Source organism: Rattus rattus, chromosome 12 (genome assembly GCF_011064425.1).
Source record: "Rattus rattus isolate New Zealand chromosome 12, Rrattus_CSIRO_v1, whole genome shotgun sequence".
Taxonomy (NCBI): domain Eukaryota; kingdom Metazoa; phylum Chordata; class Mammalia; order Rodentia; family Muridae; genus Rattus; species Rattus rattus.
This window is the reverse complement of record NC_046165.1, coordinates 91,301,289-91,320,782: the sequence shown is the minus strand read 5'-3', so window position 1 is coordinate 91,320,782 and position 19,494 is coordinate 91,301,289. Positions and strand designations below refer to the sequence as shown.

The window sequence follows — 19,494 nt, the reverse complement described above, 5'->3', positions numbered from 1 at the left end:
AAACGCTTTACATAGATGAAATGAGGCTGTCAACTCCTGATCCTCTAGACTCTAATCTTTCAAGTCTCAAGTCGACATTGAAATGTATCACCACACCCAGATCTTTGTTTGGTTTTGCTGGTCTAGTTTTACATAGCCATAGGTGGCCTGGAACTGGCTGTGTAGACCAGGCTGACCTTAAACTCACAGAGATCCTTTTATGTATCTTGTGTGCACGAATATAGTATGTAAGCTGTGTCCATGTGAGTGTACACACACACACACACAAACACAGGAGTATCCATGTGGGGTGTGCATACTTCTTCATATATACTGTGTCCATGTGGGCACACACACACACACACCAGGTTTGGTCTCCAGCATCCATATAGCTATTAGTAGCTCCAGTTTCAGGGGATCCAACACCATCTTTGGCCTCTGTAGGTACACACACACACACACACACACACACACACACTGCACAGGCATATATAAGAAAACAGTATTAGCTTTGGAAGCAAGTCTGTGTGACAAATGTATCCAGGCACAGAGACATGTACCTTTCCCATTCCGTACGGAACACAACAGAGACCAATCAAAGAATAGGAGGTTGGAGCCTAACTTCCTACCACCAGATTTAAAGAGGGAAGCAGGCGCGTTGACATTTTCTGAGCGTTTCGAATAGTGGGTAATGTTGACATGAAACTACCAGGGTAAATATTTGTTCCTTTTTTGGCTTATAAATTTCATGATGATAAAATTCTGTATATAGAGCCGCTAATTAAAAAGTCTATTTGCCTTGTAAGATGTTTGAGGCTGTGTATTTATTCTATATGAATAAAACGGTGCACACTAGAAAGGAATAGGAATTAGAGATCTGAACTCGGTGGCTTTGGTTTGACAAGTTCCTCTTGAGAATGAAAAGATTTCATTTGTTAAATCTAAGCATGGCCTTTCAGGGAAGCATCTGTGTGAAGATGCAGCAGTAAGAGTTACCATGTTCCCACCCCAAAAGAAAAGACCAAGAAACAGCAAGTCAAATGTCCAAGGAGGTTTATGTTAGGGTCACTTTTCAGCACCAGGGTAATTTACTTTCAAGGTTCTCTCACTGTCCCGGGCTGTCCTGATCCACAAACAGCCAAACGAAGCCGATGACCAACCAGCCGTGCTGTCTGCTTGTGTACTGACTGGGAGTCCACAGCCTGCATCTGAAAGGTTCCTCACCACAGCACCAAACTCGTGCTGTGCACCAGGGACGTTCACAAAGCAAAGGTCTCCTTGGTGGTGCTGTATTTTACAGAACATATAGTGCCAAACCGAAGACTAATGGCAACCGTGGACTTCATGCATCATTGGTGTCTCCATTTTGGCTCATCAGCAACAAACCAATCGCTCTGGTAGAAGTGCTGGTAACAAGGGAGGCTGTACATGTGACAGGTGGGTGGAATGTATAGGAAATCTCTGTCCCTTCTAATAAATTCTAATGAACCTGAATACTTCTCTAAACAAACAAGACTGACTTAAAATCACACACAAGTAACATATATTTTGTAAGGAGAACTAACCTCTCAAGATAACCAACCTCGCTAACTGCCCATCAGTACTTGCTGATTATAAAACTGACATGGAGGATGACGTGAAGGTAACTGAGAAAGATCCCTGAACAAAGACAACACATGAGAGACAACAGCAGTCACCCGCTCCAGCTAGCTTGTCATTTACTTCCTTAGGACTGCAGGATATGACCGAAGAGACTTCTGCGGTAAATCTGTATGTGGCTTTCCAATTTTAGACGGCAACTTAAGGAGGATGTAACTCAGTTGGGAGAGTTCCCCTAGCACACGTGAGACCTTGGGCTGGTTTGATGCCCAGTACACACAAGCAAGGCTGGGTAGGTAGTCCACGGGTGTAATACACGATTACGGAAGCTAAGAGAGACTGTGCTGTCAAACCCCACCGCCCAGTACACACAAGCAAGGCTGGGCAGGTAGTCCACGCGTGTAATGCACGATTACGGAAGCTAAGAGAGAGTGTGCTGTCAAACCCCACCGCCCAGTACACACACGCAAGGCTGGGCGGGTGGTCCACGGGTGTAATGCATGATTACGGAAGCTAAGAAAGACTAAACAAGAGGATCTAGTGTGCTGTCAAACCCTACCTCAAAAATAGCAAAAAGCTTTATTTAGGAAAAAGAGTATTCTAACAATCAATCATCTATTTCCCCTCTACCTCTCTCCCATCTTCTGTCCTACCTTCTGTTTGACATTAAGTTGCAAAGACTGTTGTCTTAACTAACCTCTCTTTAAAATAAGGTCATATATCAATTAGTTGTCCAGTGCCAAACAACCCTGGAAACACTATATAAAATAACATTGTATGGATCACGCATATTTGGGAATGTATGTATATACAAATACATATATCCACGTAATATCAACCAATGAAAAGATGTCCTGAATTTCAAGGAGAGAAGAGAAGTTGTATGGGAAGGTTCAGAGGGAGGAAAGGAAAGGGATAAATGTTCTAATTAAAATATAACGCCCCCCCCCAAAAAAAAACCAAAAAGTTTTAAAAACTGGGTCATCAAGCTATATCCATTCCAAACCCATTATGGATCTTCCAGAAGCTCACAGTCCCCCATTACAGGGTGAGCACTTGCTGCAGAAGAAATGCACGGGCCCAGGAGTTTTCGAACTCACGAGCTTTTGTCTGTTTCTTTGTTTGGGGAGAGGGTTGGAATATTTGTATAGATTCTACCAGTTCAGTTTTAGATTCTGAAGCATTTCTAACTTTGATTCTTCAGATTGGGGGTACTCAACCTGTATTGCTGTTTATACACAGTCCAACCCACCCCCATCACCTACTTAGCTGTCATGCCTCTCCGTGATTTTAAAAATACAAAGCCAGTCGGTCATCTTGTCCCCAGTCTTACTCAACGTGCCACTGTACTGCTCGGGTCCACTCTGTCACGGCCACATGAGCTCAAACGCTGACTAAGCCCTTCCACCTGGACTCTGTAAAGCTCTCAAGTCCTCCTCCAGAAGGACTCCCCTGGGTGGAGCTCTCCAGCAGGGCAACAAAGCCATGGTTTCACAGCCACCGATTTCCTTCCTGTCATCTATCAGGCCCTGAATGTGAACTCTATGAAATCACATGGTTCAGAGTAGAAACTCACTATGCCTAAATGAGGAAGAATAAAATGAAGGGGCAGGGCATGGGGATGGCCACTGAAATGACTTCATTCCATAGATTCCACACCAGTAGGCAGGTGTAGTCAATGAGTTCCCTTTTCCACAGCACAGGACAGGTCAGGACAGGACAGTCCCACATCAAGTCTAACATCACCCTCAAGTAAGTGCTATGGGAGATGCCAAGACTATAAGAACAGGTGTCTTAGTACACCACAATAAAGAACTTCAGGATGCTGGGAAGAGAGAGACCTCAACCCCAGAGAGAAAGCCTAGCGTTAAACAGAAAGGCTAGAACTGGTGTCAGAAATACGATTTGACTCTGACCCGAATGTGTGTGGCCTTGACTGCCTCCAGGACTCAATTTCCTCTTAGGTCAGTGGGGATAATGCCAACCACCCTCCGTTGGCTCACTTGAGAGGACGGATGTCCTAACAGCCAGTGGGTGGCGGTTCTTTTAGCAAGAAAGGACAACAGGCTCTTGAATTTACGTGGCTGTGAGGAGGAAGTGAACCAGGTGGTCAGATAAGCATCAGGAAACCGTCCTCTGTGGCACTCACCTAGTGACAAGTCCAGATTGTGCCCCCTTCCCATTCTCTCTCAGCTAGTGTGCACTCAAATCAACACCCTAGTCATCCCTAAGACAGCACATGCTGCATGGGGGGCACAGGAGCTCCACCCTAGAACTTGGAACACAGGCTGCATACATGACCAGTTGTAGGAATTTCGCACAAAGCACAGATTTAGCACAGGACCTAGCGGGCCTTTTCAGCCCTGCAAGTTACTTTTAAAAACTGAATGAAATAGGAGCTAGAGAGATGACTCAGCAGTTAAGAGCACTTGCTGCTCTTTATTTAAGAAGACCAGAGTGCGGGCTCCCAGCACCCCACCTTAAAGGCTAAGGACTGTCTGTAACAACAGTTTCAGGAGATCAGATGCTTGGACACCTTCTTCTGACCTCCTTGAGCATCAGGTACATGTATGGTATATGTATAAATATATGTGTATATATGTATATGCATATATGTATGTGGGCAAAACACCCATATGCAAGATAAAATGAAACGTTTTTTAAAAATCGAATTAAATATGTCTCACGTATCTACAAAACAAATTGGTAGGCAGTGTGAATAACGGCTTTAAAAAAAAGAAAAGAAAAAGAAGGTAAGTCACAGAGCTTCTCGTTCCACAGAGTTCACAACCAACCTAGAAGGTCAGCGCCCACTAAGCTGGACCAATGAGCAAGTGCAGACCAATAAAGCACATGATGCTTCAGCTGCTCAGGGACGACTAAATCCCTGGAGGCTTGGAGACTTCCAAAGATGGCGTCCAAAATTCTGATAGGACACAAAGGGCGCGTGCTGTGTGGCTGTCTGAGGCCTGTGGCCTAGCTGACTTTAGTGTCAGTTTCTCTACAACAGTGAGTTTGGTGCAGGCCATTTATTGGCCCCTGCAGCATGGCTTAATTACATACAGCGCAGGCTCCAGAGCACGGAGTGACTTGCTCTGCTCTGCTCTGCTCTACACTCTGCCGCATGGAGCAGTACATGGGAGAGTACACTCAAGGGAAGGATAAAGAGGCTATGGGTGAACTGGAGGGCTGCACAGGTAACTCGAACAGGAGTGGGAGACGATCACCCCTGACGTCCACTCGCTCTGTGAGCTCAAAAGCTGACTTTCCCCTCAAGTTCAAAACAACTGCTTTTGAGGGCTGGGGAATGAGGGCTGTATGATTCCATTCCCAGGAAGAGAGAAGAGAAAATTCAGACAAGAAATAACTGAAATCATCTCTCAACAAACAATTATCTTAAAATAAAAACTATCAAATGGATCAATTTACAAGTAGCTGTTATCAGATGGGGAGGCACCACTGAGCGTGCGGACAGAGACCCTGCCACTCGACTCAATTAAGACGTGGAGGAGACAAACTGAAACATTACCAATTCTAACAGCAAACCAAAGTCTGCCCTTGGGAATTTCAATTTCAGACCTCATGTTTAAAATCTCTGTACATTAACTCTGACAGCATATCAGGAAACATGACATACATCTCCTGATCACCCTAAATACAACCTCCAAAAACCATTCGAGTCTGACAAAAGCGCGTCGAGCTGTTCCTAAATAAGCCAGCGAGTAGCACAACTTGCACCGTGCAAGAGGTGGCCAAGCTCTTTCTTTATGGGGAAGGGGTTTAAGTGGCAAAATAATCAGACACAGGGGTGTGTAAGGGCAGACTGCATAATATGTTGCTAGACTTATTAACAGAACCTGAATTTGAAGCCCTTGAGAGAACCCCTTTCTCTGTATTCTCAGATGGGGCTAAAAGAACCAGAAGTTTCAAGAATTCAAGGTCAGAACGGGCTACATAAGAACCTACAATCCAAAAATAAGAAAAACTACTTTTTAAAAAATTTTTATTTTATGTGAATAGGTGGCCTGCCGGCAGGCATATCTGTACCACGTATGTGTTTGGTGCCAGTGCGGGCCAGAAGAGAGCACCAGAGACCCTGGAGCTGCAGTTACCGATGCTTGGGGGCCTCCATCTGGGTGCTAGGACTCGAACTCAGGTCCTCTGGAAGAGCATCCAGTACTCACAACCACTGAATCATTTCTCCAGCCAAAAGAAAAAAACAATTTAGACTAGAAAAATGTTATAAAATGTCATGGTAATTTATTTTATTTTATTGTGGTATTTTATATGACATCAGATCCCATTACCGATGGTTGTGATCCACCATGTGGGTGCTGGGAATTGAACTCAGGACCTCTGGAAGAGAAGTCAGTGCTCTTAACCACTGAGTCATCTCTCCAGCCCACCATGGTAATTTTTGTACAAAACATATAATGCTCATTAGCTTATCTATTCTCTGACTGTGAGTAGTTATACAAAGAACATGCATATAGAAGAATATGTAACAGAACAGACAAAAATAAAAATATTTGATATTATGAAAAAAATTCTCAGTGGGTAAAAGATTTGTGGTACAAGCAGTAAGACCTGCATTTGGGTCCCCCAAAACCCTTGTAGAGCAGGCATGGTAGTGCTCAGCCCGTGGCTGTCACCTCCAGGCTCCCACAGGGAAGTGAGAAGGAAGGAGGAGATTCCAGACTACCCAGGGCGGGCTTGTGAGCTATGGAGCCTAGCATGCAAGCAATTAACACAAGAGACGGTCTCAAACAGATTGGAAGGCAAGTATCAACCCCTGAGATGGCCTCGGGCTTCAGTATGCCCACCACGCACGCACGCACGCACGCACGCACGCACGCACACACACACGTACACACACACGTACACACGCACACACACGTACACACACATACGCACGCACGCACACACACACACACACACGCACACACACACAATTGTTTTCACCATCAATCAGATTAGCGTGGACGCAGATTCTGTCAGGGAGCTTAGTTTGATTCCAACAGTGTGGTCTGATAACAAGGTTGATGTTGACACAGCAGCAAGGCAGTGCGACATGACGTGCAAGCCTTGGATTCTGAGAGCCCGGCCTCCATATGCCCAGCCCTAATTAGCATGTGATACCGGGCAGCTACTGAACCACCCTAGGGAGATGTTTCCTTGTCTGTAACACAGAGCTATTAAGACCTACCTCACAGTTATGAGAATAAAATAAAGAGGCCAAGTCCACGGCCCAGAAGGGTGTGTGCTTGCAGGGAAAATATGTGCAGGCAGGAACATTAGCAGCAGAGGCATCTGAAGGGAAAAGTGGACTTCCAATTCAGAGGGCAATCCTAAGGCACAAGAAATGGTCACACTGTGATAGACGGATGTTTGTCTTCAAACACCACAGAATGAATTCTCTCTGACAACAACCAGGCCATCCCATTTTCTCTGTGATCACCTATCTACTGTGCTCTAAGGAGCCAAAAACGATCCATCCATCCCATAAACATTCCCCTAGAAGGGAAATAAGCCATACAATTTCAGCAACAGCAACATCTCAATTACGTTGTGAGTGAGGTTTCCCAGGCACTAAGAAGCTGAGACAGGAAGATCTCTAGTTTGAGGCTAGTATGGTCCACAAAGCAAGACCTTGTTGCAGAAAGGAAGAAAGAGGAGGGGCGGCGGTGGCGGTGGCAACAGCAGTCTCCGGCAGTGGTTTTCATACTGAGCAGACTCCACATAGAAGTGACAGACTGAAACCAAAACAACCCAAGCCCAGAGCTGTGCAGCTAGGATTTGCAGACAGATGGCAACAGCAAAGCAAGCTTTGAGTTTCTAGAATAGTTGATAATAAACTCAAAATAAAAACAATTCCATTCCTCCACCGTGATCTTCAGACACAGACGGCCATGAAATCAGCATGTTTCTGGCAGCAGCAAATATTATGAAAGCATAGTGGCTTCAGTTTGCTACGCTAGGTAAAGTTTTCTAGGACCTGTCAAAATACTACACCAGTTTTAATAATTCAGTATAATTGAGCAAAAGTTTTAGGAAAGATTGTTGTTGCTCACTCCCTTCCATGGGAACACAAACAGTGTCAGAAGAAGAAGAAAGCTTTCAGCTTTGCTTTGCTGGATACCTGGATTAGAATGACCACCCTTTAAGACGGTCTTTGTGTTCCTCAAATCCCCAAACCAGACCACCCCAGCAGCTGTTCACTAGCCAACTGGTCTGCAGAATTCAGTGGACAACAAAAGGTTACCTTAATTCAATAAGATAATCAGCACACATTTCCCCACCACCCAGAGTCTTACCATCTGCAAGGCGGCAGAGCCAAACGCCTGTAAAACAACTGGCAGCATGAAGTCATGGCCTCACATCCCTGTGTCAGGGGAACTTCCCTTAGCAACAGCTAAAAAGAAACTAGAGAGAGAGAGAGAGAGAGAGAGAGAGAGAGAGAGAGAGAGACAGAGAGAGAGACAGAGAGAGAGAGAGAGAGAGAGAGAGACAGAGAGAGAGAGACAGAGAGAGAGAGAAGGAAAAGACAGACAGACAGACAGAAAACCTCAAGCTATCAAGATTCAAAAATGTGTTAGTAAGTTATTCTGAGTGCCACTGAGGTTTTCCCGGCCAGATGGGTAATATGTTTTATTCAATTACATCTTGTATGAGGATATAAAACTCAAGGCAGACATGATCTTGTCATTTTCAAGAGCCTTCCAAGGAACAGCAGAAACTCAGTGTGTGCATGTGAGTATGTATGTGTGAGTGTGAGTGTGTGTGAGTGTGCCTTTGTATGTGTGTGTGTGAGTGTGTGCATGTGAGTGTGTATGTGTGTCTGAGTGTGTATGTCTGAGTGTGCCTTTGTATGTGTGTCAGTGTGTGTGTGAGTGTGTGCATGTGAGTGTGTATGTGTGTCAGTGAGTGTGTGTGCATGTGAGTGTGAGAGTGTGTGCATGTGTGTATGTGAGTGTCAGTGAGTGTGTGAGTGTGTGTATGAGTTTGTATGTGTGTCAGTGAGTGTGTGTGTGAGTGTCTGTGAGTGTGTGTGTGTCAGTGTGTGTCTGTGAGTGTATGAGTGTGTGCATGTGAGTGTGTATGTGTGAGTGTCAGTGAGTGTGTGAGTGTGTGTGTGTGTGTGTGTGAGTGTGTGAGTGTGTGTGTGTTAGAAAGATAATCAAAGACATACTCACAAGAGCAACTGCGAAGCCAGAGACCAGTATCAATTTAGGCTGCGACATGACATCTCTACACCAAGACAGCACTAGGCTAAACACAACCCATCCACAGGTCCCGAAATTTCCCAGCACAGACGACAACTCAGCGCCGACGACAACTCAGCGCAGACCAGGGCAGACGAAGCCGCACTGCAAACTGCACTGCATAGACGATCCCTTCCCTGACATCACGCTTAGACCTGACGCTGCACGTCCCCAAGTGTAGGACTTTATCCCACAGGCTCGAGATGGAGTGAGGTAATCTCAACTGTGTGAAAGCCTCAACCTGGTGTTGTCGCGTCTTCAGCATCTCTTCACTGCTGGATAATCTTTGAGAGCAGGCCCTAGGCTCAGAGCCTTGGCAAACAGTACTCAACTGCAACTAACAAAATATTTTAAATAATAACGTATAACTACCTTCAATTTAGGATAGAAATGCTAATTATAAGAGCGATATAGCCTCATTTTCTGTAGGTAAAGACAGCAAGGCAATCTAATTTTTTCATCACACTGTGTGCATGCACTCTCTGCATGCGTGGAGGTTGTTAGGTAACTCGAAGGAGTCAGTCCTGCCCTTCTCTTCTCCTATCACGTGGATCCCAAACTCTTCTCCAAGCTGGGTAGCAAGTGCCTTTTTGTCTGCTGAGCCATAGCAGCGGCCGTGTACTTCAGGGACATCTGCGTCCAGTGTGCAGGAAAGCCGTCCACCCCACAGAAGCTGTCTGTAGTACGCACAGGATGCTGCTGCACCCTCCACCAGGATCACGAGTTATTCACATTTCTGCCTCTTCCTGTTAAACTTTTACCTCTCATGCTCCCGCCATTATTTATCCACGCCGTGATGTCTGCACTTCAGATGAAAGCCTTTAGGAGGCCTCTCCTAACTCACAGGATAAAGACCCACATGACAAATGCCATCACCACACTGAAAAGCACTACTGTTGATGCTATCAGCTTCTTAGTGTCTGGCCCAAGCTCCCGTGCACACATGCATCACCTACATGGTGCTTATGGGACTGGAGAGATGGCTCCGTGGTTAAGGGTACATGTGTAAGCTACCCCAGCTTGGCCACTGGTGCCCAGGTAACAGTGCCTATGACCCAAGCTCTGTGGGAGTCCATGCCTCTGGTCTTTGCAGGCACTGTTACTCAAAATATGCATATACTACACACAAACATATACTTAATTAAAACCAAATAAATTTAGTCCTGCATGCTACACACGCCTTTAATCCCAGCATTTGGAAGAGGCAGAAGGGTCTGTGAGCAAGGCCAGTCTGGTCTACATTAAGAGTTCCGGGTTATCCAGGGCTACATAGTAAGACCTTACATCAAAAACTTAAGTAATTAAAATAAAATTTAAATTTAAAGTCATTAGAAAAATGGTGGGGAACAGGAAATGGAAGATCTGACTTTTATAAGAAAAAAATCAAACCCAGGAATTAATTTAGCAGCACTTGCTAAATCATGTCAGCACACACCACCCACATAGCTCCATTCTCAGACTCAAGACCAGGAAGATGACGGCAATGGTTATCTGCCTAAATACACGGGCAAGATGACACCGCCATGTGTGGGGTTTGCTCCAGAATAATGCAGTGAGAGGAGGAACTGAAGCCATGGTGCTCAGGAGCTGCTCTTTACCCTTGACAAGGGGCGAGGCCACTCCTGATGCTGACCCAAGAGTGAAAGGTCTTTCTTACAGGAAGCTCATTCTAATTGAAAAGATACAGTGGAGAGATACATTAGACTTTCAACATTAGACTTGCTCTTATAAAAGAGGTCATTCAAACACCGACATTTGTCAGTAAGATCTTTTGGAGCGGCAGGGGGAAATAAATAGCACAATTATCCATGAAGACGGTGAAAAAGTAATCAAGGAGCCTGGCTTACTTACCAGGTAATAAACATGTATGGAAGCTACAGTAGCGAGGCCCGTGCTACAGGTGCACGCGCTGACGCAGTCTAAAAATAAACTCAAGCACACATGTTTATTTGGGATAAAGATGGAATCTCATATATAGAAGAATAAAGAGATTATTCAACGAATGGTAACGGGACAGCTGGGCTGCCATCTGAAAAGATAATAAAGTAAAATTGGATTCCTACCTCATTCCTTAGAGTAAAATAAACTCCAGATGGATCAAAAGCTCAATAATAAAAAGTGAAAACAGAAAAACATTGGAAGAAAATACACAGAATTTGTTTTTCCCATTATCTTGCAGAAGAACAGGCCTATGAACGAAATGAACCTCAGAGGCCATAAAAGAGCTGGGATAGTTTCTCAGAGAGACAAAATGAAATTTAAACTATGTACACCTCTAACCTGGCCACTGAACTCAGGGATGCATCCTAGAGTACACTATTGATAAAAAAGGACGTGAGCTGCTTTATATGATCCTAGTCCAACCTCTAATATAGCACATGCTCCATTAAACACGCATGAAGGCTGTTTCTTCTTAAAGGAAAAGCACAGGTATACAGAGTACCTTTGGGAAATGTCAGATAAGGAACTGTTAAGATGTGTTGTCTTTGGGGAGGATGACAGGCAGTCTATGAGACTAAGGTGACGTACTACTTAGTCACTAACAGTTACTGGAGGTTTCTGTTTTCACCAGAGTCTTTCTGTAACCCCGCCTGTCCTGCCACTTGTCCTGTAGACCAGGCTGGCCTCAGTGCTCGCCCACCTCTGCCTCCTGAGTGCTGGGATTAAAGCCAGCACCATCCAGCTTCCACTGGTGGTTCTGAAAATGCAGCAGTTGGTGGGAAGGCGTATGTCATGCAGAAAGGAATAAAAGCCCAGGTTTCATGCATGCTAAGGAGGTCTCTACCACTAAGCTGTTTACACTCAATCCCTCAGAAAGAAAATTGGAAACATTGATTCATTTTTTAAAAAATGAAAAAAGAGCGAGGTATGGCGTGGTGCACCTGTGATCCCAGAACTTCGGAGTAGACAGGACCAGGAATTCAAGGCCAGCCTCAGCTATATGAAATCAGCCTGGTCAACATTAGAGCCCGTCTCAAAATAACTGAAGTACTACTACAAATAATAATAGGAAAAATGAGAGTGTTAAACTTCCCCTAAGCATTCCAACTGTAACCTTGTTTTGATTATAAGCACTCAATTATTAACTTCCTAAATTCGTATTTCTTTCCTATTTTAGGGGGTGGGAAGTGATAGCACTCCATGATATATAGACAGAGAGAGAGAGAGAGAGAGAGAGAGAGAGAGAGAGAGAGAGAGAGAGATCCCCAGTTCTTAACAAAATCTCGGGCTAGAGAAATGGCTCACTGTTTAAGAACACTTCTTGCTCTTTCAAAGTTCAGTTCCCAGGCATCCAGTGTGCGGCTCTTAATCACCTTCACTATACACCTACATGAGGATCCAACAACCCCAGCTCCTGTGGGTATCTACACAACACACACACACACACACCGCACACGCACACACACACAATTATAATCAATCTTTTTGGGGAGGGGTCTCAATAAGTTTCCCAGGTTGAACTTGACACCCCCTGTCTCAGCCCTAAGTAGCTGAGACTTCAGGCCTATACAACACGACACAACCGCAACTCAGATTTCTTTAACAGATTAATTTTTTGTATATGAATATTTTGCCTGTATAGGTTTGTATGCCATAGGGCTGCCTGGGGAGGTCGGAAAAGAGCATCGGATCCTCTGGACATAGAATTACAGATGTCTGTCAGCCACCAAATAGGTGCTAGAAACCAAACCCAGGTCTTCCACAAGCCCAACACTGTAACTCAGATTTTTACAACAGGAATTTGAAGCAAATAAGGCCCAGCTTATTAGGTCTTTTATTTTTATTTTAACAAAGTTTCATTTAGCCCAGGCTAGAGATACTGGCCTCGAATTACTTATAATCCTGCCTCTTCCTCCCTCACGGTATTATACCACAAGAATGTAGAGCCGGCAGACAGACAGGCTTATCCATCGCCTCTTTAAGACACAATGAAAGTGACATGCAGCTTCCATCGACCTGGGCCTCAGCTTGCCTCACAGCTCTGCAGTGTGTCTGTCTACCAATCCACAGATGCCCTGCTGCAAGTGCTGAAGTCCACTTTGGTTTTAAACAACATCTATCCCTAATTGACAGCAGTCCTAACATGGACTCAGCACTTAAAAACACTGCTGCTCTCAGAAAAGCCAAATTCAGTCCCCAGCACCCTGGTATCAGGAGGCTCACAACTACTTAGAACTCCAGCTCAAGGAATCCAACGGGAGATGGTTCAACAGTTAAGAGAGCACACTGGTCTTGTAGAGGTCCTGGAATCAGTTCCTAGCACCACAAGGCAGATGAGAAGCATTTGTAATTCCGCTTCCACGATCTGACGCTGCTCTCTTTCGGCCTCTATGGGCATGCACATGGCATGCCCACATATACCAGAAGAGCATTCATCAACTTTATGGCCAACAAGACGGCTCAGTTAAGAAAAAGTACTTGCCGTGCAAGCCTAATGACCTGCGCTTGAGCCCCAGAGCTGAGAGTGGAGAGAGAGGACTAACCGCTCAGTTGTGCTCTGACCTCTATGTATGTACAGTAGCATGCATGTACCCGCACATACATCATCCGCATACATAACACTAATGGATAAAAACTGAAACATTTCAGTCACTCTGAAAAGGAAGTGCAACATAGTAGTCACATGAGACAAGATCCCAGCTGTGCATCTAGACAGGTTTCAACTAGCTGTTTAAATCCATTCCAACATGCCTTCTCTTTATAATTCCCACAGGGCCCCCCAGCACAGGTTTTGCACATTATGAGAAGAGACTTGTGAAGGGGTTGAGGCAGAATGTGGGCAAACGCACTCCCGCCAGCCTGCGTACCAGGCATCCTGTGCCCACTCAGGCACTGCCCGAGAGAGGCCATCGCCTCTTTGGCCTGTCTGTTTTCCTGTGAAATTTACTACCTACTTGGCGGCTCTTGGTCACTCGGGGCTCATGTAAAATTATTTTGTAAGCTTTCTTTCTTGTTTGTTTGCTTGTTTCTCCAGACAGGGTTTTTCTGCGGAGCCCTGGCTGTCCTGAAACTTTCTTTGTAGACGAGACTGGGCTGGAAGCCTGCCTGCCTCTGCCTCTGCCTCTACAGTGCTGGCATTAAAGACAGTGCTACCACGCTCAGCTCTATTTTCAAACCAAAGAACATTGCAATGTGTTTAAACGAGTATCTTCTTGTATGGTTTGCTATGATCTTCACATACAACGTAAACCACCAAGCACATACCTGTACATTATGGGTACAAACAGTATTTTCAATCACGCCTGTTTGTTTTCATTGAATGCCACAAACTGCAGAGGAAAATTAAAAATGGTCCCCCACACAAATCATGAACTTCAGGAGGACTGAGAATCTTCTCACAGGACATATACAAGAGTACTTAAAAAAAAAAAAAAAGTGGTGCTCTCAGTCATAACTATTTATTTCATTTTGCTCTGAATTTCTGAAATGCTTGCAAAATACATACAATTTGCACCTGATCAGTGTTCTCCAAGCTGCCTGCAGGCTTGTGTTTATACATTAGCAAGATTTATTGCTAACCAACATACCATGCTAAATTGAAATCAAGATACTATGCAATTTTCCAATACAGGGGTGATTTTATAAGTCGGCACAAATGCTTTGTGGGGGTGTAATTGTTGGTATCGTGTTAGACTCAGTAGTTGTGGAAAATGAGATAAACTGGAAGGTTTCAGAAGGTCAGAGCTCATCAGATGGAAAGATGGAAGGTTTTATCAGCTCTGGGAAGCACGCTGATAGGCTGATAGCTAAATAGTTCTTATTCCTCACCCACTGGCAACGTTTGGATTTCCAAAGCACTTCAGCTACGGGCAACAACTGGGGAGACGCAGCCGCACTGTGAAGGAAGAGTCTAGAGCCCCTTCCCCAACACCCGCCTTTATTTGCTGTTTATTTCTCTGAATTTTTCTCAAGAACAACAAAAAAGAAACACAGACACCTGTGTGGTTTCCTTTCCAGCTGTCCAGGGTCCTTAACTGAGGGCTTGAAGTTGAAATAACAGAGAAAATGCTTCCAAAATTGTTTAGTCTCTGAGGCACTGAAAGATGGGCCTGGTGGCACACACACACACCTTTGATTCCAGTGCTCTGGAGACAGAGGCAGGCGGATCTCTGGGAGTCCCAGGCCAGCCAGAGCCAACGGTGAGACGCTACCTGAAAAATGAAGCTCTGGGCCTCTGAGACTGCTCAGGTAGAGTAAAGTGCTCATGGAAAAACCTGAGTTTAATCCCTGGGTTCCACCATGCAGAGAACCACCAGGCCTCACCTGCACGTGCACGGTAATATTTCTTTTGTTTCTAAAATTCATCTTTACACCTATTTGTTTACTGTGGAATGTGAAGCCCACACTGTGGGGCGCGTGTGGACGTGAGAGGACAGCAGGCTGGGATCAGCCCTTTCCTACCCCGTGAGCTCTCAGAATTGAACGCCAGCCATGAGGTTTAGTGGCAAGTGCCTTCGCATACTGAGACGCGCCCCTGGGCTGCTAGCTACTTTTTAAATGTGCTCTGAGGGCATTCAGCTAAAAGATCTTTCTCTCTAAATGTATTTCTCAAAAGTCACGTGCCTTCACCATGAACACACAAACTTCAAGTTGAAGGCCAGCTACCCTTAGAACAGTAAACTATCTCAAAAACAAACAACAGGATCCAAGTTCAATTCCCAGACCCCGTGGGAAAACCCAGAAGCAGGATCTAGCACAAGTGTAATCTCAGCATGCCAAAAGCAAAGATAGGAAGACTGAGTTCAAGGCCAGCCTGGGCTACACTTTGGGTTCCTGGTCAACCTAAATTTGCAGAGTAAGTCTCAATTCCTACTCCAGTCCCACAAAGTTTTCTAAACTACACTGGTATATTCATTTGTTGGTAAAGGGACACCATCATGTAGGGGCAAGACAGGCCCTGCTACCACCCTTAGAAACAATTCAGGAACATAGCTTCCTTCAGTCTTAGAACCCAGACAAACACACTGTAACCTGAGGCCAGCTTCACTCCCAGAGAATGACCCATCTTCTGTAAGCATATTCTGCCATACTACAAAATCTGAGTGGAGTAAAGCACTGTGCACCAAGGGGACAACATGATGGCCAGCCCACAGCACCCACACTTAAGGCCCAGGGCCTCTGTCATCGTTGTGCACATGGTAACCTGGCAGATAGTAAAAAGAAAGGACTTAAATACTTTGTTTTGGTTTTTAATTTTAAAGGGAGGTTTTACTTATTGTTTTGCTTTGCTTTTGAGACAGGGTCTCAGTACAGGGCCCAAGTTGGCCCTGAATTTGAATAAATCAGGCTTTGGCCTCCTGACAGCTGGGATTATAGTCATGCCCCCACCACTCCCCCAGCAAGGGAAGCTGGTGTGAGAGCTAAACCGAAACCCATCGAATATAGCTTTTTAAAGCCAGCACCTGTAGAGGAATGGTCAGAGACTCCGAGTGGCTGGTGTTAAAGGCAGGACAAGAACCCTGAGTCAAACTCTGAGTAAGCAGCCTAGGAGCTGGGAACAAAAGCGAGGAAACAAGACTCTGCCAGAAGGCTATGCTGCTGTCGTCCTTAACCCGACAGAACCATGTTAGACTTCCTAACCACAGAACGAATGAGACTGCTAAGCTTTCAACACTAAGTTTATGTGAACAAAGCAGCAATGGAAATTCAAACACAGTGGGCGCAAGGGTAGTCACATGGCCTCAAGCCTGCACTGAGCACTCACCAATCACAAAAGGGGAGAGGGGCTGCTCCTACAAAGGAAGACCTGGAAGCTGAAGATGCACCTCTGTGGTGCAGGCTTGGGGAGCATTCAGGAGGCCGTGTTCCAGTCTCCAGAGAAACTACCAGCTCAAGATAACCTACAAAACAACTCTTCAAAACTGGCAAAGTCTCCGGAAATAACAAAAAAGCTGTTCTCTGCTGAGAGTCATGATGACCAAATGCCACTTGTGAGCTCTGCTGAGTCCTAAATCAAGTTACAAATAACAGTAAGGCTCATTTGAGAAGATACGGCTATTGGTAACCCCTGACTTCACTTGTGATGTCTTCCGTGAGTGACAGTGCTGATCCATACAGGAGGCTGTTCTCACTCCTCACTAAATGGCTAAGGATGTGACAATCATGTCTGCCGTTTACTTTCCAATAGTTCATCTAAAATCATCTCCTTTGTTACTGTTTTGTTTTGAAACAGGGTCTTTCTCTATAAAGCCCTGGCAGTCCTGAACTCACCTCTGTAGCCCAGGCTGGCCGTGCATGCAGAGCTGCCCACTCTGCCTCCCGAGTGCTAGAGTTAAGGGCCTGAGCTACCACACCAAACCCAAAACTTACACAGGTAAGGGAGAAAGAGTGCCCGGCTCCCTCGACTGCCCGCTCTCCCAGGTCCCTCCCTTACGAGCAGGATGCGATGAACAGCTGGTGCTCCACAGAGAGCCCCACACCTCCACAAGCACATGTTAACCTGCTGCAGCTTCACTCACAACTCGAGCTCAATAGCTAAAATCTGGTTTTGTTATAAGCGAGAAACACATGACATTAAAATTCCATAGAAACAGGTCTACCATGAGGACACAGTCATCTTTGATGACCTTGTTACTGGGTTTAGCTTGTGCTTTCTCTTCTTCTGCTGTTTCTCTTGTTCCTTATAATCTTTACACTCTTATTTTGGGCTTCATCCTTCCTATTTATGCCTGGAGAGGGCCGCAAGCACAGCAGGAAACTGGACAAAACACAGGGCTGGTCCCATCAGGAACTACTGCAGAAACCACACTGCCTTTGGCTCCCAGCCCGTCACTGGGAAGGTCACAGGCAGCCTGGACCCAGGCTCTCCTCCTCCTCCGCCCTGCACTCCACATGCCAGCTGTCTGACATCAAAGAAGGTGGGAGAGAGTCTCTACATCCTCCAGACTGTTCCCACTCCTTCCCTTGAAATGTGGAAGAGCCATGATGTCTCAATCAGGTCCTCGGCACCCCTCTTCCTGCATGCGACGACTGCACTATGCTTAACAACAGCAGAGCCAGCCCCAAGTGAGGGGCTGCACGGAGGACGAACAGCAGACCTCCCTGAGGAGGGAGAACACAAGCTAAATGTCACATGCCTTCCAGAGTAACACCAAGGAATTAAAACTGAACTTGTAAATGAAATTAAGTTGCTCTTTTGAACTGCCAGTCTGCGGAGACAGGAAAAGGCCCAGCATGGTCTCCATGAGTGCCTATGCTGGCTTAATAGGGGGACACAATCAAGCCAGGGCAAACATCTGTTAACCAGTCAAGTCTGTTAATGAAACAATACTGCAGCTGGCTTATCAAAGATCAAAAGTGGAGCAAACTAGAAAAGGGACGTATGAACAAAGACAGTTTCTAAAGAATAGCGGCTCAAGAATTGTAAACCCACTTGTCAAGTTAACACAGATCCTTCCTGGGTTCCCTCAGAGCACTGATTGGGGTTTACCCTGCACCTTTGTAGAGACCAGCTCCGGTTTAATCCAGTATTGTTTCTCTAGGACTTCCCTCCGTCTCATTCCATACTCTCAAAAACGTAACCTTTCATAAACAAAATAAAAATGTATACTGTGTACTACATTATAGTTTACTAATTACGATGTTTACTTTTATAAAGACCAACAATAATAGGCAGCTTCCCACTGCTAGCAACTTCTCGACAAGGCGGTCCATATCTAAGCAGAAGCAGCACCGCACCACAGCCGGTCTCCTCTATGGCACATGCACTAACCTCCTGCCACCACCTGAAAGCAGCAGGAGCATCCACATGCAAATAAACACACTCTCCTCATGGCCCTGCTAACAAAATGTCATCAGCAAATTACACGGCTGACTCATTTGCTGACTCTAATTTGGTAAGCTAATTGCTGTTTATGTGAAATATTAATGGACAGGAGAGATGCAAGGCCCAAAAGACGTCACGTCCACATTGTGACTAGGAAGCAATTTCACCAAACTACGCTAGTTTAATGTTCAAGACTTTGAAACATGAAGTACAGAAACACAACAAAATCATGGGTTTTTACCAGCAAAGTTGTCACTTCAATGATAAAACAATTACATCTCCTATGTGTTGGCAATAACATGCAAAGATAAAATAGATTTTAAAAACACAACACAACAACAACTCAGACTTCCATTTTGAGAACATTTAAACTGTATCATCTGCTGAAGTCTGGAGGGAAAAAACAAAAATAAAATCTTTGCCATTCACGATAAAATCAGAATAAATCAGCAAATAACACATAAAAATAACCTCAAAGCTAAAAATACTGACTTTCTTGGTACTAAAAGCATCACAGAGTAGGAACATGGCTCCGTGGGAGTGTCTGCCCAAGGAGCATGAGGCCTTTAATTCTACTCCCAGCAAAATGCACACGCACACCCGCACGCTGTTATAAAGTCATGTAGGTACAGGGAATACAAGTATAAATTCCCCAAAGTTGGTGCTCATTCAGGATAGGATTAGTGTTGTGGGAAAGAAATCAAAAGCATCAAACACATCAAGATCTAAAGAGTTACAAGGAATGTTCACCACGCCCTTCACAATCAAACCTTCGGACAAGACGGGCTGTTCCTCTACCTGAAGCTACTTCTTGAGAAGCCTAGACAAGTTCTATCTTGATAACAGTTCAAAAGTAGAACAAGCTGTCACGCTTCAGTCACTCACTCA

General features: G+C 45.1%; 1 protein-coding gene across 7 annotated transcripts in view; it reads right to left on the bottom strand.

Moving 5' to 3' along the window:
• Positions 1-19,494, bottom strand: part of Kat6b (lysine acetyltransferase 6B) — a 169,202-nt gene that overhangs the window by 128,153 nt on the left and 21,555 nt on the right. The window lies entirely within an intron of this gene.